The 21,158-nt window shown below is 42.1% G+C and overlaps 1 protein-coding gene across 7 annotated transcripts in view; it reads left to right on the top strand.

Moving 5' to 3' along the window:
* Nucleotides 1-21,158, top strand: part of adcy7 (adenylate cyclase 7) — a 160,049-nt gene that overhangs the window by 71,844 nt on the left and 67,047 nt on the right. Inside the window, exons 1-2 of one of the 7 annotated variants that reach the window (XM_072279594.1) lie at nt 6,943-7,071; nt 12,120-12,213. The exons of the other annotated variants lie outside the window; for them this stretch is intronic. The gene's annotated coding sequence lies outside the window, so the exon portion shown is untranslated. Of the gene's footprint in view, nt 1-6,942; nt 7,072-12,119; nt 12,214-21,158 lie in introns of those variants that run through there. 7 annotated transcript variants of the gene reach the window in all.

Raw genomic sequence — 21,158 nt, 5'->3', positions numbered from 1 at the left:
AAGATGTCCTGTGTACTTTGTAGGCTGGTGTCGAAGATGGAGCTGACTAGATTTACAACCTTCTGCAGCTGCTTTTGGTCCTGTGCAGTAGCCCCTCCATACCAGACAGTGATGCAGCCTGTCAGAATGCTCTCCATGGTACAACTATAGATGTTTCTGAGTGTATTTGTTGACATACTAAATTTCTGCAAAACCCTAATGAAGTGTAGCCACTGTCTTGCCTTCTTTATAACTACATTGATATGCTGGGACCAGGTTAGATCCTCAGAGGTCTTGACACCCAGGAACTTGAAACTGCTCACTCTCTCCACTTCTGATCCCTCTATGAGGATTGGTATGTCTTCCTTCATCTTACCCTTCCTGAAGTCCACAATCAGCTCTTTCATCTTACTGATGTTGAGTGCCAGGTTGTTGCTGTGGCACCATTCCACTAGTTGGCATATCTCACTCCTGTACGCCTTCTCGTCACCACCTGAGATTCTACCAACAATGGTTGTATCGTCAGCAAATTTATAGATGGTGTTTGAGCTGTGCCTAGCCACACAGTCATGTGTATATAGAGAGTAGAGCAGTGGGCTAAGCACACACCTCTGAGGTGCGCCAGTATTGATTGTCAGCGAGGAGGATATGTTATCACCAATCTGCACAGATTGTGTTCTTCCGGTTAGGAAGTCGAGGATCCAATTGCAGGGGGAGGGTACAGAGGCCTAGGTCCTGCAACTTCTCAATCAGGATTGTGGGAATGATGGTATTAAACGCTGAGCTATAGTCGATGAACAGCATCCTGATGTAGGTGTTTGTGTTGCCTAGATGGTCTAAAGCTGTCTGGAGAGCCATTGAGATTGCATCTGCCGTTGACCTATTGTGGCAACAGGCAAATCGCAATGGGTCTGGGTCCTTGCTGAGGCAGGTGTTCAATCCAGTCATAACCAACCTCTCAAAGCATTTCATCACTGTTGATGTGAGTGCTACCGGGTGATAGTCATTAAGGCAGCTCACATTCTTCTTAGGCACTGGTATAATTGTTGCCTTTTTGAAGCAAGTGGGAACTTCCGCCCTAGCAGTGAGAGGTTGAAAATATCCTTGAATACTCCCGCCAGTTGGTTGGCACAAGTTTTCAGAGCTTTGCCATTTACTCTATCTGGACCTTCCGCCTTGCGAGGGTTCATTGTCTTTAAAGACAGTCTAACATCAGCCTCTGAGACAGAGATCACAGGGTCATCAGGTGCAGCAGGGATCTTCACAGCTGTAGTACTGTTCTCCCTTTCAAAGCAGGTATAGAAGGCGTTCAGTTCATCTGGTAGTGAAGCATCGCATCATTCATGCGATTCAGTTTTGCTTTGTAGGAAGTAATGTCCTGTAAACCCTGCCAGAGTTGCCGTGCATCTGATGTTGCCTCCAAACTCATTCAAAGTTATCTCTTCAGCCTTGAAATAGCCCTCCACACATCATATCTGGCTTTCTGATATAGGCCTGGGGCACGAGACTTGAATGCCACAGATCTAGCCTTCAGCAGATGATGTACCTCCTGGTTCATCCATGGCTTTTGGTTTGGGAATGTACAGTAAGTCTTTGTAGGCACACACTCATCCATACAGGTTTTAGTGAAGTTGGTAACAACTGCAGCATACTCATCCAGGTTCAAAGATGAATCCCTGAAAACAGTCCAGTCCACCGATTCAAAGCAGTCCTGTAGGCACTCTTGTGTTTTCCTTGTCCATACCTTCTTGGTCCTCACTACTGGTGCGGCAGTCTTCAGTCTCTGCCTATGCCTATACTCAGGGTTTAGAAGTACAGCCAGATGATCAGACTTCCCGAAGTGAGGGCGTGGAATAGCACGGCAGGCAGTCTTGATGGCGGTGCAACAGTGGTCCAGTGTGTTGTTTCCTCTGGTATTGCAAGTGATCTGTTGATGGTAATTGCTTAGTGAATTTTTTCAGACTGGCTTGGTTAAAATGTCCCAAAACAATGGTGAAGGCATTAGGGTGTGCTGTTTTGTGCATGTTGATCCCATTGCTCAGATCATCATTGCTGATTGACATTGGCCTGAGATGGAGTGTATACTGCTACCAGAATGACCGCGGAGAGCTCCGGTGGTAGGTAGGAAGGACAACACTTAACTGCTAGATATTCCAGGTCTGGTGAGCAGAATTGGGACAGCACTGATATATTTGTGCACTAAGAAGAGTTGATCATGAGGCATACTCCTCCACCTCTGCCTTGATCTGTCCTGACCGTGTATAGTAAACCCGTCGATCTGAATCGCTGCATCCAGTACGGAAAGGGTTAACCAGGATTCTGTGAAACAAAGGACACATGCGGTCCTGATGTCCCTCTGACTCAGCACCCTTGCTCTGAGATCGATTTTATTCACAAGAGACTGCATGTTTGCCAGCAAAATGGTCGGTATAGGAATTTTAAAACCGTTTCCTTAAATGCACTTGTAACCCCGCTCTGCACCCGTGCTTCCTCTGTGGTATATGTGAGCGGTTCTGACAACAGACTGTGTTATTTCCATTGGTTTTAAGCAGCGATAGTTCGTTTAAATACATTACGACATCTTTGACTGTACTGACCTTGGAAGCAGTTGTACTTTTTAGCTGTATCAGGTTGAAATGGGAATATTTGATCGTATCCATTGAGAGTGCTGCTGCTACTCGAGTTGTGCCACGGCGCGATTTATGAATTATCCAGCAATCAATTTTATGTGCTTCTAAATTACTTTCAAGATGGGCGCCATGTTCGTGTAGCGGTTAGTGCGATGCTATCACAGCTCAGGTAGCTGCCGAATTCAGAGTTGAATTCTGGCACCCTCTGTAATGAGTTTGCACATTATCTCCGTAAACCACATTGTTTTCTCTGGGTGCTCTGGTTTCCTCCCACAGTCCAAAGATGTACTGGTGAGTAGGTAAATTGGCCATTGTAAATTGCCCTGTGATTAGGCTAGTATTAAATAGGTAGGTTACTGAGTGGTGTGGCTCGTTGGGCTGGGAGGGACAACTCTGCACTGTATCTCTTAAAAAAACAAAGAATTTTTAAAATATAGAAACATTGGTCATTTTGTTGATGTTGAGTTGTCATTTTCATAAAACTTTATTAAACAAATACATTCAAAAACTTTCAGAACAACCTTCTTATTCTTGTATTGCAGATAAAAGGAAGATACTGTATCTATTATATTGTCCATTCTTACTTGAAAAGGAAAAGAGAGTTGGAGGAAGTTTCTTTACATAGTATTCTCCATAACTGCAGCTGACATTCTTAGAAGGGCCATATAAGAAACAAAAGAAATTCTGGCACTTATAAAGTTCTGCTGCACCCAGTTATTGATGTCTGTGGGGGTCAGAAATGGTGATGATTTGTTACGGGTAGGGCTTTAAGCAATGCAATTTGCTATTGGTCAGATAGCTGCCCTGACGAAGCAGTCTTCACTTGAGGGTCACCATACAACTCTTCACCATGAAGCAGTCTCCCTCAGGAGGTAGAAAAATGATCATGGAGGTGGAAAAGTATGAGTGGCGAGGAACTGGGAGTTGCACCATTGGTTGTCATTATGATCTACACAGTCTTTCATAGTCGTGGTTGGCTTGTATCCACTCTAGTTTGTTGGGGTTTTGAGATGGCTGATGAGATCAACAGAATCTGCCACAGAGGGCGAAGGAGGGATGGTTACCTGGGTCAATTGAGGAGTTTCAACGTGATTTCAACAAATTGGTGAGTGGGCAAATTTATGACAGATGCAATTTAATGCAGATAAATGCGAGGTGATCAATTTTTGTTCTAAGCACAAATATATTGTTATTTCAATCGTGCGAGATTAGGAAAAGAGAAATTCCAATGCTGCTGGATGCTTATATACACCAATTGCTGAAAGCCGTTCTTCCTAGGATGGCTGAAGTGATATGAAAGGGGGGAATGAGTCAATTAGGCCTATATTCATAGGGATTTAGAAGAATGGGGAAGGACAACAGAAACCTATCCAAGGAGGATGGTCCTAATTTGCTTGGAGTCCAGAACTGCTTGAGGGTATGGGGTTCTTGAGAACAGAGACTGGATGAAATTTGTGAAATTCTCCACTAGAGAAAGCAATGGAGCTAAAGAAATTAAATATATTTATGAAGGAGGCTAGATTACCCTTGACATATGAGGAGAATGCAGGATTAGGTACTAAATCAAATAGTTAGCCACAATGATATTGAAAGGTGGAGGATGTTCAAAAAAAAAACAAATGGCCAATTTCTGCTTCTATTTTAAATGCATCTGCACTCCTTTTGACTTGTCATGCTCGCATCAAAAAGACTGAATCATTTTAATGCCTTCCTGGTTGCTCGTGATAGTCAGAGACATCAGTCTCCATGAGTCAGTGAGGATGGTTTATCTTTTCAAGAAGGTTTTGAAAAGTCCCCAAAGCATTTTCTCCCTCCTCATACCCTCTTGCTTTGATGGAGTTTGAACTTGTTTTTCTTCGGTAGTTAGATGATCCTTAAGTTTCTTTGGAATTTATTGCTTCATTCAGTAAGTACTCTGTTCTATTTGCTTTGAGTCTACAAGAGATGACCTCACATTTTCCTCCACTGCAGTCCATTAGTGGAGCAACCAGCAAGTCAGCCAATATCATGTCTTTTGATGTAAATAAATCTTTTGTTGGTAATGTTTTACCGCAATGGCTTTCAGAAAATATATATTTGATTATTAACATGTAGTTGATTTGAATAGCTATTCTAGTGCAGCTAATATACCAACAAATGCAAACCAGCAGCTCCTGATGTCTGCACCAGTTATTTTCTTTAACAGGCTATGTGTTTTGTTAATTGTTTATTTACTTATCAAAGGTTTGCGGAGGGGAAGGGCACATATCTTGACCTCATTTTAAGATTATACATGCAGCTAAATCTAAGCATGCTGATTTATTTACCTAAGAGATCAGATTTGCTTAGAATATTTCCTACTTTGTTTTCCTCTACTCCTAAAGTTGTAAGGACAGTTCTGCAAAATTTGGGGCTATAAAGAAGAAGAGTTAATTTTCTGGTTGTGGATGACCATCTACTGACTTGCTACTTTAAAACAAACAAATGTAGACATTAGCTCAGAGCAGAAGTGGAACAGCTGTGATATCTCAGCGAGTGACTAGCCTGCCAGCTTTTTAAAGTAAATTCACTGCGGTGGATGGCCAGCTAGATGAGGGATTGGGAAGTTGCCACATCCTTCATGTTTCTGATGGATTGCTGCTGCAAGCTAAAACAGGAGGGAAGGCTGAAGAAAAGTTGTTCAAAAGTGATCTGTTTTTACTTGCTTATCAAAACCTGATTTTGCCATTGGGACCAGTTCACTTCTGTGATCTTGAAATGAGGAAACTGAGCTGGCAGGACAGTTTACTTTTTATCTTTTGCCTCAGTTCATGTTCACAAAGTAGTTTTATGCTGTATGTATGATTAATATGAATTGTGAATACAATTTAGACCACACTCACTTTGTGTCTTCAGCTGTTATCCCCAGGCATTCAATGCTCATCACATGGAGAGTACATCTTAATAGTTCAGAATTTGGGCTTCAAATAGCTGGGCGAACACTAGGAAGAGCAATCCACTTAGGGATCTTCTGCAGCTATTTCCCTCACTAACAGGTGACGCTGCTGAAGGGGATGTTCTTTTATGGGCTAGCAGCAGGAGAACAAGCTGGCAGGTAACAGGTGAGACCAGGTCAGGTGGGGGGGGGGGCGAGTGGCTAGGTGGGAGAGGGGAGGAAGAATTAAGAAGCTGGTAGGTGCAAGAGGTAGATTGCTGAAGAAGAATGAATCTTGACAGGAGAGGACTGTAGACCATGGAAGAAAGGGAAGGAGGAGAGGAACCGCAGGGAAGTGATGGGCAGGTGAAGAGGTGAGTGTTTCCCTATGACTCTGTTTAGTTAGGCTGAACCTCAGACTGTATGATTCCTTCTCTTAAAAACTTACACACCTCCAGGAACAAAGAGAGAAAATAGATCACTGCCTCAGATCCATGATTTGCAGATTGAGTGAGAACACAGTGGAATGTGTGTCCAAGTTCCTATTAAGCTAAAATTATAAATGTATTTATAAATTTGAAACATAAACAATCTGATTAACTTGTAAGGATATTGGGCAGCCTCCAAACTGATGGCATGAACTTCAATTTCTTCCTCAAGTAAAAATTTTCTCCTGCCCGCCCTCTTTTTTTTAATTTCCCACTCTGGCCTGTTATCTCTTCTCCTCACCTGCCTTTCACCTCCCCCTGGTGCCCTTCCTTCCCTTTCTTCCATGGTCCACTCTCCTCTCCTATCAGATTCCTTCTTCTCCAGCCTTTCACCTTTCCCCCTCACCTGGCTTTACCTGTCATCTTCTCCTCCTGCCCCCTGCCCCTGCTTTATTCAGGCACCCTTCTTCCTTTGTAGCCTTGCAGAAGGGTCTTGGACCAAACCGTCGATTGTTTATTCATTTTCATCGATGCTGCCTGACCTGCTGAGTTCCTCCAGCATTTTTTTGACATGTTGTTCTGGATTTCCAGCATCTGTGGAATCTCTTGTGTTTATGATTTGAAATGCCTTTTAGAAGTTTATTAAAGTGTGCTTGTTTCAATTTATAGTTACATTTATTATTTCTGTCTTTGGTAAATTGTGGAGATTAAATCATCTTGTATGAGTCTATGAGCTCCTATTTTCTTAAAAAAAAACTACTGAATGAAGTACTTAAGTGCTTGTTCCATAATGAAAACAAATTAAATAGTGAAGAATTAATTGGAAAGTTAAGTATTCGAATCATCATTGTAAGTGGACTGTTTCCTTATTCAGTATTTATCAAGTGTGTTCTATATCGGAACAACTTCAAAAATAAAGTTTAATGATAATTTTATTAAATTCTAATTGCAGCTTGACTGAAAATTTCTGCAGCATTTAACAAACTGCTTTGAATTTACGCTCTGATCATGGGATGTATTCAGATACGAAAGCAATAATTTCAACTGTGAATAACAACTCATTTTGAAAGAGGCCATAACTTTGCAAAATGTGCTGCGGTGATTCACAGGAGAAGGATGAGCCATCACAGTTACAAAGGAGGTCAAAGAAAATATTCAATACTGGAACATATGAAATGATAAGAGCTGGTGGTAAGCCAGAAGATGAGGAAATTTACAAGAATTAGATTACCCAGAATCAGAATCAGGTTTATTATCATAGAAACATAGAAACATAGAAAATAGGTGCAGGAGTAGGCCATTCGGCCCTTCGAGCCTGCACCGCCATTTATTATGATCATGGCTGATCATCCAACTCAGAACCCCGCCCCAGCCTTCCCTCCATACCCCCTGATCCCTGTAGCCACAAGGGCCATATCTAACTCCCTCTTAAATATAGCCAATGAACTGGCCTCAACTGTTTCCTGTGGCAGAGAATTCCACAGATTCACCACTCTCTGTGTGAAGAAGTTTTTCCTAATCTCGGTCCTAAAAGGCTTCCCCTTTATCCTCAAACTGTGATGCCTCGTTCTGGACTTCCCCAACATCGGGAACAATCTTCCTGCATCTAGCCTGTCCAATCCCTTGGATTTTATACGTTTCAATCAGATCCCCCCTCAATCTTCTAAATTCCAACGAGTACAAGCCCAGTTCATCCAGTCTTTCTTCATATGAAAGTCCTGCCATCCCAGGAATCAATCTGGTGAACCTTCTTTGTACTCCCTTTATGGCAAGGATGTCTTTCCTCAGATTAGGGGACCAAAACTGCACACAATACTCCAGGTGTGGTCTCACCAAGGCCTTGTACAACTGCAGTAGTACCTCCCTGCTCCTGTACTTGAATCCTCTCGCTATAAATGCCAGCATACCATTCGCCTTTTTCACCGCCTGCTGTACCTGCATGCCCACTTTCAATGACTGGTGTATAATGACACCCAGGTCTTGTTGCACCTCCCCTTTTCCTAATCGGCCACCATTCAGATAATAATCTGTTTTCCTATTTTTGCCACCAAAGTGGATAACTTCACATTTATCCACATTAAGTTGCATCTGCCATGAATTTGCCCACTCCCCCAACCTTTCCAAGTCACTCTGCATCCTCTTAGCATCCTCCTCACAGCTAACACTGCCACCCAGCTTCGTGTCATCCGCAAACTTGGAGATGCTGCATTTAATTCCCTCATCCAAGTCATTAATATATATTGTAAACAACTGGGGTCCCAGCACTGAGCCTTGCGGTACCCCACTAGTCACCGCCTGGCATTCTGAAAAGGTCCCGTTTATTCCCACTCTTTGCTTCCTGTCTGCTAACCAATTCTCCATCCATAACAATACCTTACCCCCAATACTGTGTGCTTTAAGCTTGCACACTAATCTCCTGTGTGGGACCTTGTCAAAAGCCTTTTGAAAATCCAAATATACCACATCCACTGGTTCTCCCCTATCCACTCTACTAGGTACATCCTCAAAAAATTCTATGAGATTCGTCAGACATGATTTTCCTTTCACAAATCCATGCTGACTTTGTCCGATGATTTCACCGCTTTCCAAATGTGCTGTTATCACATCTTTGATAACTGACTCCAGCAGTTTCCCCACCACTGATGTTAGGCTAACTGGTCTATAATTCCCCGGTTTCTCTCTCCCTCCTTTTTTAAAAAGTGGGGTTACATTAGCCACCCTCCAATCCTCAGGAACTAGTCCAGAATCTAAAGAGTTTTGAAAAATTATCACTAATGCATCCACTATTTCTTGGGCTACTTCCTTAAGCACTCTAGGATGCAGACCATCTGGCCCTGGGGATTTATCTGCCTTCAATCCCTTCAATTTACCTAACACCACTTCCCTACTAACATGTATTTCACTCAGTTCCTCCATCTCACTGGACCCTCTGTCCTCTACTATTTCTGGAAGATTATTTATGTCCTCCTTAGTGAAGACAGAACCAAAGTAATTATTCAATTGGTCTGCCGTGTCCTTGCTCCCCATAATCAATTCACCTGTTTCTGTCTGTAGGGGACCTACATTTGTCTTTACCAGTCTTTTCCTTTTTACATATCTATAAAAGCTTTTACAGTCAGTTTTTATGTTCCCTGCCAGTGTTCATAATCTTTTTTCCCCTTCCTAATTAAGCCCTTTGTCCTCCTCTGCTGAACTCTGAATTTCTCCCAGTCCTCAGGTGAGCCACTTCCTCTAGCTAATTTGTATGCTTCTTCTTTGGAATTGATACTATCCCTAATTTCTCTTGTCAGCCACGGGTTCACTACCTTCCTTGATTTATTCTTTTGCCAAACTGGGATGAACAATTGTTGTAGTTCATCCATGCAACCTTTAAATGCTTGCCATTGCATATCCAGCGTCAATCCTTTAAGTGTCATTTGCCAGTCTATCTTAGCTAATTCACGTCTCATACCTTCAAAGTCACCCCTCTTTAAGTTTAGAACCTTTGTTTCTGAATTAACTATGTCACTCTCCATCTTAATGAAGAATTCCACCATATTATGGTCACTCTTACCCAAGGGGCCTCTCACGACAAGATTGCTAATTAACCCTTCCTCATAGCTCAAAACCCAGTCCAGAATAGCCTGCTCTCTAGTTGGTTCCTCGACATGTTGGTTCAAAAAACCATCCCGCATACATTCCAAGAAATCCTCTTCCTCAGCACCTTTACCAATTTGGTTCACTCAATCTACATGTAGATTGAAGTCACCCATTATAACTGCTGTTCCTTTATTGCACACATTTCTAATTTCCTGTTTAATACCATCTCCGACCTCACTACTACTGTTAGGTGGCCTGTACACTACTCCCACCAGCGTCTTCTGCCCCTTAGTGTTACGCAGTTCTACCCATGTCGATTCCACATCTTCCCGGCTTATGTCCTTCCTTTCTATTGCGTTAATCTCTTCTTTAACCAGCAACACCACCCCACCTCCCCTTCCTTCATATCTATCCCTCCTGACTATTGAATATCCCTGAACGTTGAGCTCCCATCCTTGGTCACCCTGGAGCCATGTCTTTGTGATCCCAACTATATCATAATCATTAATAACAATCTGCACTTTCAATTCATCCACCTTATTATGGATGCTCCTTGCATTAACACACAAAGCCTTCAGGCGCTCTTTTACAACTCTCTTAGCCCTTATACAATTATGCTGAAAAGTGGCCCTTTTTAATGCTTGCCCTGGATCATTAGCATGTATCATGAAATTTGTTAACTTTGTAGCAGCAGCAATACAATACAATACATGATGATATAGAAAGGAAAAAAGTAAAACAATTTCAGTAAGTGTGTGTATGTGTGTGCGCGCGTGTGTGTGTGTGTGTGTGTGTATATATATATATATATATATACATACACAGCAAAAACAGAAATAATACATATTTTAAAAAATGAGGTGGTGTTCATGGGCTCAATGTCTAATTAGGAATCGTATGGCAGAGGGGAAGAAGCGGTTCCTGTATCTCTGAGTGTTGATCATTGATCGTCAGTGAGAAGGAGGCATTATCACCAATCCACACAGATTGTGTGTCTTCTGGTTAGGAAGTTGAAGATCCAATTGCAGAGGGAGGTACAGAGGTACAGGTTCTGTAGTTTATCTATCAGCTTATAATTAGCGAAGGAAACTAATATTCTAGTTAAAAGGGAGAAAATTGATTGAGGGAAAATTAGTAAGTAACGTTAAATCAATCAGCAAGGTGTCTAATGGATATATAAAATGGAAGAGGGTACATTGGATAAGTGTGAGAACCAATGAGAGTGAGATTCAGATAACTAATAGCAGGAAAAAAAGAAAATACAGATAACACACACAGAATGCTGGAGGGACCCAGCAGGCCAGGTGGCATCTATGGAGAAGAGTACAGGTGATGTTTTGGGCTCAGACCCTTCATCAGGACTGGAGAAAAAGGAGATGAGGGATCAGAGGAAGAAACACAAGGTGATAGGTGGAACCGGAAGGGGGAGGTGTGGGGTAAAGAGCTGGGAAGTTGATTGGTGAAAGAGACACAGGGCTGGAGAAGGGGGAATCTGATAGGAGAGGACAGAAGGCTATAGAAGAAAGAAAAGGGAGAGGAGCACCAGAGTGACTTGATGGGCAGGTAAGGAGATAAAGTGAGAGGAAAAATGGGAATGGGGAATGATGAAGCAGAGGGTGAGGACAGGTGGACATTACTGGAAGTTTGAGAAGTGGATGTTCATGCCATCAGGTTGGAGGCTACCCAGGTGTGGCTTCATCGCAGCAGTGGAGAGACCATGGACTGACATAGGGGAATGGGTAGCGGAATTAAAATGTGTTGCCACTGGGAGATCCTGCTTCTTCTGGTGGACAGAGCGTAGATGCTCAGCGAAGCAGTTTTCAATCTACGTCAGGTCTCATCGATATACAGGAGGCCACACTGGGAGCACCAGGTACAGTATATGACCCTAACAGACTCATAGTGAAGTGTTGCCTCACCTGGAAGGACTGTTTGGGGCTCTGAATGTTAGCAGGGGAGGAGGTGTAGGGGTAGGTGTAGCGCTTGTTCTGCTTTCAAGGGTAAGTACCTGGAGGGAGGTCAGTGGTGAGGGATGTATGGGCAGGGGAGCTGTGTAGGGAGCGATCCCTGCGGAAAGCAGAAAGTGGGGTGGGGTGGGGGGGAAAGATGTGCCCGATAGCGGGATCCTGTTGGAGATGGTGGAATTTATGGAGGATTATGTGCTGGACATGGAGGCTGGTGGAGTGGTAGGTGAGGATAAGAGGAGCCCTATTCCTGGTGAGGTGGCAGGAAGATGGGGTGAGGGCAGATGTGCATGAAATGGAAGAGATGTGATTGAGGGCAGCATTGATGGAGGAAGGGAAGTCCCTTTCTTTGAAGAAGGAGGACATCTCATGACGTAGTTTGGGAGACCGCTTCACCAAGCACCTATGCTTTAACTGCCAGAAAATGCCTACCCATCACCTCACCTCACTCTAGTGCTCCTCCCCCTTTTCTTTCCTCCATGGCCTTCTGTTCTCTCCTATCAGATTCCCCCTTCTCCAGCCCTGTATCTCTTTCACCAATTGACTTTCCAGCTCTTTACTTCCCCCCTCCACCCACTTTCTTCCTCTGACTCCAGTCTTGCCAAAGGGTCTCAGCCTGAAATGTCGACTGTCCTCTTTTCCATAGATGCTGCCTGGCCTTCTGAGTTCCTCCATTATTTTTGTACATGTTGCTTGGATTTCCGGCATCTGGAGATTTTCTCTTGTTTGTGAAATAACAGGTAGGTTACATTGACACATTGCATATGTCATCACTGTAAAGGACAATGCAAATAACCTGAAGATTTCCGACAGGCTAGTTTTAATACTGTGGAGGAACTTGCGATTGTCACTATCTTAAGGGAGAAGTTATTAGAGAACTAATGGCAGACAAGTCACCAGATCACAACAGGTTGCTCCTAGGAGTTTTATGTAAATGAAACAACGGCAGAAATATTGGAGTTATTAGTTGAGGTTTTTTCCTTTCCAGAGTTTCCGGAAGGTACTAGTGGATTGAATAACCACATTTGTGATTCCATTATGTAAGAGAGAAAGAAGGGGAATGTGGATAATTATAGGCCTGTTAGCTTAACATCTGCCAGTGTCTATAATGAAGAAATAACCAGTCATTTGGAGAAACTTCAGCATGGTTTTCTGAAGATGAGTCTAATTTGAAAAATTGGATTTTCAGTGGAGTTCTTTGAGGAAGTCACAAGAATTGATGGAAGGGAACCTGTAGGTGTAACATTAGGATATTCAGAAGGTATTTGACAAGGTGCCATTAAAAAGGCTGATACACATGGTGAGAGCTCATTGTATTAGGGAAAATGCATTAGAATGTATTTAATCTAGGTTATTGTATAAATAACAGAAAGACAGAATAAATTGGTCCTTTTCATAAAGGATTTAATGTGGTGCCCTAATTATTTCTAATTAATGACCTAGAGGACATGTAATGTATTCAAGTTTGCTGATGACATAGAAATGTGTATATGAGAGAGGTCATTTTGTGATCAGATGAGGACTCTGCAGCTGGGTGTAGATCGTGTGAGTAAGTAAGCAGGATCTTGGCAACAGGACTTCATTGTGGGGAAGTGCACTTCAGTAAGAGGAATCTGAAGGAATTCTTTTATCTGAATGTATAAAGGTAACAGGTGAGAGAAGTACTGAGGGATTTAAGTCGTCTTCTGCATGAATCTCAATGGTTAGCAAGCAGATACAGCAAGTGGTTATGAAGGCAAATGGCTTGTGAGCCTTTGTTGCAAGAAGGTTGGTGTTTATTCATGGGGACTTGCTGTAATAGTTGTAAGGCCCCACCTTGGGTACAACGTATGATTTTAGTTCCCTGATATACTGGCAATGGAGGCAGTCCAAAAAACACATTCGTTAAACTTGAAACTTGCTGCCAGGTGAGGTGGTAGAAGCAGATTCAACAGCAATGTTTAAGCAATATAATCGACAGAGAGTAAAGGGATATCAACCATAAAGGGCCTGTTTCTGTACTGTACTGTTCTTTGTCTTTTACGACCAGCTGAAGAAACTGAACCTACATTCTGTGGAGTTTAGAGGAAAGGAGATGATTTTATTGAAAAATGATACAATTGCTAGGGAGGACGACAGGTAAATGTTGAGATGGTTCAATGAATGGGAGGCCTTTGAAGGAGAAATGATTAGAAGACACACGTTTAAAGCTCGGGTGTGAAGCAATGGTGGTAAAGCTCTGACATTCTCTATCCTGGAGGTTTGTGGTGGCCAGATCATGGGAGATATTTGTATGTAAAGATTTGAAAGAGCAGGGTGTATTGGACCAAAGGGAACTGGCATAGTGGAGGACACGACTATCAGGGGCAGTCACAGTTGTAATGAATGATGGGGCATGTGTGAGTGGCCAAAGGGACCTACTAACGACAAACAAAATTTTACATGAGACATTTATAAAGAAGTATTGAGATAGAGGACCAAAAAGCTTTAGAAAAGGCAGGTTTTCTTGAAGGAATTGGGGACAGAAAGGTAAAGCGGGGATAGTTTCAAGAGCTTCCCTTGCTAGCTGAAGACATGACCACCCGCGCTGGATTGATGAGAATTAAAGATGCTAACTTGAAACTGGACAGAGAGGTTGGACAGTTATTCAGCTGGAAGATGTCACAGAGAAAGGGACGGATGAGGCCACAGAGATTTGAAACTGGGGTTAGTTATCACAGTTCGATAGGGAGGTTGTTGCTTGCTATGAGCTCATTTACAGTGGATGGTGTTGGGAGGCTGACTGAAAGAGCATTGGAGATAACAGAAATGTAGATGTGGGTTTGATCAGCACATTAAGACCATAAGACATAGGAGCAGAATTAGGCCATTTGGCCCATTGAGTCTGCTCTGCCATTCCATCGTGGTTGATTTATTATCCCTCTCAAACCTGTCTTCACCCTGTAACCTTTGATCCCTTTACTAATCGGGAAACTATCAACCTGCTCTTTAAGGGTGCCCAATGTCTTGACCTCTACAGCTGTCTGGGGCAACGAATTTCACAGATTCGCTACCCTCTGGCTAAAGAAACACCTACTCATCGCAGTTCTGAACGGATGTCCCTCCATTCTGTGGCTGTGCCCTCTAGTCCCAGACTCCACTACTATAGGAAACATCCTCTCTATATCAACTCTATCTAGGCCATTCAATATTTGGTAGGTTTCAATGAGATCCTCCCTCATTCTTCTAAAATACAGCAAGTACAGGTCCAGAGCCATCAAACACTCCTCACATGTAAATCCTTCAGCTCACGAAAAATTTTCTGTGAACCTCCACTGGTCCCTCTCCAATATTAGAACGTCACTTAGATACTACTACTACGACGTCGACACAGGCCTAGGGCACGATGATGGACTCTCCACTTCTCCCTCTCCCTCATCAGTGTGTTCAGTTCATCTACATTCGCCGCACCGCTGTCTTCTAGGAGTGTGTTGACCATGGTCTTGGGAGGGCGCGATCATCATGATCATCTTAAGGCATTATGATCACTTAGATAAGAGGCTCAAAGCTGCTCACAATACTCCAAGGGCAGTCTGACCAATGTCTTAGAAAGCCTCAGCATTTACGTCTTTGCTTTTATAGTCTAGTCCTTTTCAAATGAATGCAAATATTGCATTTGCCTTCCTTACAGTCGACTCAGCCTGCAAGTTAACCTTTAGTGAATCCTGCAAAGGATTCCCAAGTCACTTTGTCCCTCTGATTTTTAAAAATAATTTTCTCCATTTAGAAAATAGTCTACATATGCCTTTATTCCTTCTACAAAATGCATGACGATACACTTCCCTATACAATATTCCATCTGCCACTTCTTTGCCCATTCTTCGAATCTGTCTCAGTCCTTCTGCTGACTTCCCGCTTTGTCAACACTACCTGCCCTTCTACCTATCTTCATATCATCTACAAACTTGGGCACAAAGCCATCAATTCTATAATCCAGATCAATGATGTATAGTATGAAAAGAAGCGGATCCAACACTGACCACTAGTCACTGGCAGCCAACCAGCAAAGGCCCTCTTTATTCCCACTCCTTGCATCTTGTTAATCAGCTAATCTTCTGTCCATTCTGGTACCTTTCCTGTCATGCTATAGGCTCTCATTTTGTTAAGCAGCCTCGTGTGGCACCTTGTCTGAGGCTTCTGAAAATCCAAGTAAACAACATCCACTGACTCTCCTTTGTCTATCCTGCTTGTTTTTTCCTCAAAGAATTTCAACAGATTTATCAGGCAGGATTTCATCATGCTGACTTTAGCCTATTTTTTCATGTGCTTCAAGAAAGCCAAAACTTCATCCTTAGTAATTGACTCCAACATCTTCCCAACCATTGTAGTCAGGCTAACAGGCCTATAATTTCCTTTCTTCTGCCTCCTTCTCTTCCTAAAGAGTGAGGTTTTTAACTTTCCAGTCCTCTAGAACCTTTCTAGAATCTAGTGATTACTAATGTCTGCACAATTTCTGCAGCTATCTCTTTCAGAACCCTGGGGTGTAGCCTATCTGGTCCAGATGACTTATCTACCTTCAGACCTTCCCAGTTTCCAAGCACCTACTCCCTAATAATAGCAACTACACTCACTTCTACCCCTGAAATTCTTGAATTTCTGGCTTCCTACTAGTGTCTTCTACAGTGCAGACTGATACAAGATACTTATTCAGGCTGTTACTATCTCTCCAGCATCATTTTCCAGTGGTCTGATATCCACTTTTTCCTCTTTTACTCTTTTACTCTTTATATATCTGAAAAACTTTGGTATCCTCTTTTATATTATTGGTTAGCTTACCCTCATATTTCATATTTTCTCTCCTTATGGCTTTTTCTTAGTTGTCTTTTTGGCTTTTAAAAGCTTCTCAATCCTCTAAATTCCCACTTTTTTCCTATATTATATGCCCTCCCTTTTGCTTTTATGCTGTCATTGACTTCCTTTGTCAGCCATGGTTGCATCATCCTCTCTTCTTCACCTTTGGGATGTATCTTTCCTGCACCTTCTGAATTTTGCCCAGAAGCTCCAGCCATTGCTGTTGTGCCCTCATCACTGTTGCTGTGCCCTTCCAATCAACCTCAGTCAGCTCCACTCTCATACCTCTGTAATTCCCTTTACTCCACAGTAATACTGATACATCTGACCTTAGCTTCTCCCTCTCAAACTGCAGGGTGAATTTTATCATATCATGATCACTGCCTCCTGAGAGCTTCTTTACCTTAAGCTCCCGAACCAGTTCTGTTTCATTACACAGCACCCTATTTAGAACAGCTTTTCCTCTTGTGAGCTCAACCATAAGCCATATCATAGGCACTCTACAAACTCCCTCTCTTGGGATCCAGCACCAACCTGATTTTCCCAATCTACCTGCATATTGAAATCCTCCATGGCTATTGTAACATATTTTGACAAGCTTTTTCTATCTCCCATTGTAATTTGTACCCCACATCCTGGCTGCTCTTCGGAGGCCTGTATATAACTCCCATCAGGGTCTTTTTACCCTTGCAAGTTCTTAACTCTGCCAACAAGGATTCTGTGTCTTCTGATCCTATATAGTCATGGGAGATTTTAACATGCAGGACAATTGGGAGAATCAGGTTGGTAATGGATCTCAAGAAAGTGAGTTTGTTGAATGTCTATGAGATGGCTTTTTAGAGCAGTTTGTCATTGTGCCTATTCGAGGATCAGTTATACTGGATTGGGTGTTATGTAATGAACTGGAGACGATTAGGGAGCTTAAGGTAAAAGAGCCCTTAGGAGCCAGTGATCACAATATGACTGAGTTCAAATTGAAATTTTATAGGAAGAAAGTAAAGTCTGACGCAGCAGTATTTCAGTGGAGTAAAGGAAACTACAGTGGTATGAGAGAGGAGTTGCCAAAGTAAATTGGAAGGAGCTGCTGGCAGGGATGACAGCAGAGCAGCAATGGCATGCGTTTCTGAGAAAAATGAGAAAGGTGCAGGATATTGATATACTGTATTCCAAAAACAAAGAAATACTCAAATTGCAAAATAGTACAACTGTGGCCTACAAGGGAAGTCAAAAGCTAATGTAAAAACAAAAGAGAGGGCATACAACAATGCAAAATGGAAGATGGAGGATTCGGAAGCTTTTAAAACCCTACAGAGAGCAACTAAAAGAATCATTAGAAGGTAAAAGAAGAAATATGAAAGCAAGTTAGCAAAAATATCAAAGTGAATAGTAAAAGCCTCAAGTATGTAAATAATAAATAAATGAGAGATGAGAGTGGATATAGGTTGCTAGAAAATGAAGCCAGAGAAATAATAATGAGGGATAAGGAGATGACAGATGAACTAAATGAGTATTTTGCATCAGTCTTCACTGTGGAAGACACTAGCAATGTGTTAGATGTTGTAGTCTGTGAAGGAAGAGAAGTGAGTGCAGTTACTATTACAAGGGAGAAGGTGCTCAAAAAGCTGAAAGACCTAAAGGTACATAAGTCACCCGGACCAGATGAACTGCACCCTGGGGTTCTGAAACAGGTAGCGGTAGAGATTGTGAAGGCAATAGTATTGATCTTTCAAAAATCATTGGACTCTGCCATGGTGCCAGAGGACAGGAAAATTGCTAATGTCACTGTACTCTTGCAGAAAGGAAATTATAGACCAGTTAGCCTGACCTCAGTGGCTGGGAAGATGTTGGAGTCAATTGTTAAGGATGAGGTACAGAGCTCTTGGTGACACAGAACAAGATAGGGCAAAGTCAAATAGTTTCCTTCAGGGAAAATCTTGCCTGATGAGCCTGTTGGAATTCTTTGAGGAGATTACAAGCAGGATAGATAAAGGGGATGCAGTGGATGTTGTATATTTGGACTTTCAAAAGGCCTTTGACAAGGTGCCACACATGAGGCTGCTTCCCAAGTTAGCCCATGGTATTACAAGTGTTTAGATCTTTGGCTGATTGGCAGGAGTCAGCAAATGGGAATAAAAGGATCCTTGTCTGGTTGGCTGCCAGTGACTAGTAGTGTTCCGCAGGGGTCGGTCTTGGGACTGCTTTTTTATGCTGTATATAAATTAATTAGATGATGAAATAGATGGCTTTGTTACCAAGTTTGCAGATGATATGAAGATTGCTGGAGGGGCAGGTAGTGTTGAGGAAACAGGTAGGCTGCAGAAGGACTTAGACAGGTTAGGAGAATGGGCAAGAAAGTGACAAATGAAATACAATGTTGGAAAATGTATGGTCATGCACTTTGGTAGTAAAAATAAACGTGCAGACTGTATTCTAAATGGAGAGAAAGTCCAAAAATCTGAGATGCAAAGGGACTTGGGAGTCCTTGTGCAGAACACCCTAAGGGTTAACTTGCAGGCAGAGTCAGTGGTGAGGAAGGCGAATGCAATGTTAGCATTCATTTCAAGGGGTCTTGAATGCAAGTGCAGGGACGTGATGCTGAGGCTTTATAAGGCACTGCTGAGGTCTCACCTTGAGTATTGTGAACAGTTTTGGGCCCCTCATCTTAGAAAAGATGTGCTGGCATTGGAGAGGGTCCAGAGGTGATTCACAAGGATGATTCTAGGAATGAAAGGGTTATCATATGAGGAACGTTTGATGTCTCTAGGTCTGTACTTGCTGGAATTTAGAAGGATGAATGTGAATCTCATTGAAACTTTTCAAATGTTGAAATGCCTCAACAGAATAGATGTGGGAAGGATGTTTCCCATAGTGAGGGAGTTTAGGACAAGGGGGCACAGCATCAGGATAGAGGGGCGTCCATTTAAGGCAGAGATGCATAGAAATTTTTTTAGCCAGAGGATGGTTACTACAGGCAGTTGTGGAGGCCAGGTTGTTGGGTGTATTTAAGGCAGAGATTAATAGATTCTTGATTGGACATGGCATCAAAAGTTATGGGGAGAAAGATTGGGAGTGGGGAAGAAAGGATCAGCCATGATTGAATGGTGGAGGAGACTCAATGGGCCAAATGGCCTCATTCTACTCTTATGTCTTATGGTTTTATATCACTTCTTTCTCAAGGATTTGATTTCATTTATTTTTACAAAGAGAACCACCCCATTATCTGACACAAACACAAAAGATGTCTGAAACTGGTGATGGTATAGATATGTGGTCAGTATCTAGGTTCGGCATCAAACAGAATCCCAAGATTAGACATGCTGAGATTCATCCTCACTCTTGGCCGAATGAGAGGCACAGAGTTGGTGGATACAGGACAGAGGATGTAGCAAGGTTCCAAGGCAATGAGTTTTGTCTTCTAATGATGAAGCAGAAGATATTTCTGTTCATTCATTCCTGAGTGTTGGACAAGCATTGTGATCTGCTCAGATTTGGGGAAGGTACAGTGTTCATATATGTCAATGAGGCTTGTGTGTTTTTACATGATGTGTGTATTATGTGTACTACTGTGGTTTACACCCTGGTTCAAAGTAACACAATCAGAATCAGATTTATTATCATTGGCATGTAAAGTGAAATCTTAACTTAGTAGCTGCAGTTCAATGCAATACATAAGAAGAAAAAAAATAATAGAGTAATAAATAAATCTTATTCAGTATACTTCATACAGTATATGTATATTGAATAGATTTAAAATCGTGCAAAAGTGAGGTAGCGTCCAAGGGTTCAATGTCCATTTAGGAATCGAATGGCAGAGGGGAAGAAGCTATTCTTGAATCACTGAATGTGTGCCTTCAGGCTTCTGTACCTCCTACCTGGTGGTAACAGTGAGAAAAGGGCATGCCCTGGGTGCTGGAGGCCCTTAATAATGGGCACTGCCTTTGAGACACTGCTCCCTCAAGATGTCCCGGTACTTTGTAGGCTAGTACCCAAGATGGAACTGACTAGATTTACAACCTCTGCAGTTTCTTTCGGTCCTTGTTTCCTGATTTGATGTTGTTAAAGGAACAAACATGGAAGTCAAATGGGATTTAGCAAAGGATTGAACCCTGGTGATCCCTCTGATATAATTGAGTAGGAAGTTGAAAGTTCAGAATGACAAAGAGATGATGTTATCCATAAAATGACATTTGGCCCAAAGTTACAAATATTTGCATAATTAGGTTGAAGTTACCTCTTTGTGTGTAATTAATACAAAAGCAGAACAATGGCTATTTGATACAGTTGCTATTGCTACTGCACTCCCTGGTAGAGCAAGCACACTGCTGTTGATTTGTAGAGTAGCTCAGATGATCATCCTGTGATGTAAATGAAACATTACATCTTGTATTGGGTTAGTTGTACAAAATACAGTTTCACTCTTGAATTACTTGGTTACTTGTCATCCATAGTTCTAGTTCTGTATTTGGTGCTAGACTCCCGTAGTGAAACGAAACTCAGAATTCTTCCTAATGGATACAAATTGATCCACTTTGTTCACATTTTCTCTCTAATCTAAAGGAATACAGCTGTATATGTAGGTGATTGAAACAGTTCTGATGTCATTCTGAATTCAGTGCTAGTATTGTCATTTGTGTTTGTTCTCTCTGAAGGAGGGTCAGAGACTGCCATGGTGATTGTAATTTAGTAATGAAAATGCTCTGCTCAATTTATTCTTCTCTTCTGGCACCCCTCGTTACCAGAATCCTATTCTTCATGCTACTGTCACAATACCACAGTTTCCGCAGTGCTGAAAAGAGTTCATTGAAACATCCACTCAAATTGTTGGTCATTGCTCTTTAAATATATTTGCCAACTCTAAATGTTCATTGTTCTCCAT

This window comes from Mobula birostris, chromosome 15, assembly GCF_030028105.1.
Source record: "Mobula birostris isolate sMobBir1 chromosome 15, sMobBir1.hap1, whole genome shotgun sequence".
NCBI lineage: Eukaryota > Metazoa > Chordata > Chondrichthyes > Myliobatiformes > Myliobatidae > Mobula > Mobula birostris.
This window is presented reverse-complemented; position numbering and strand designations above follow the sequence as displayed.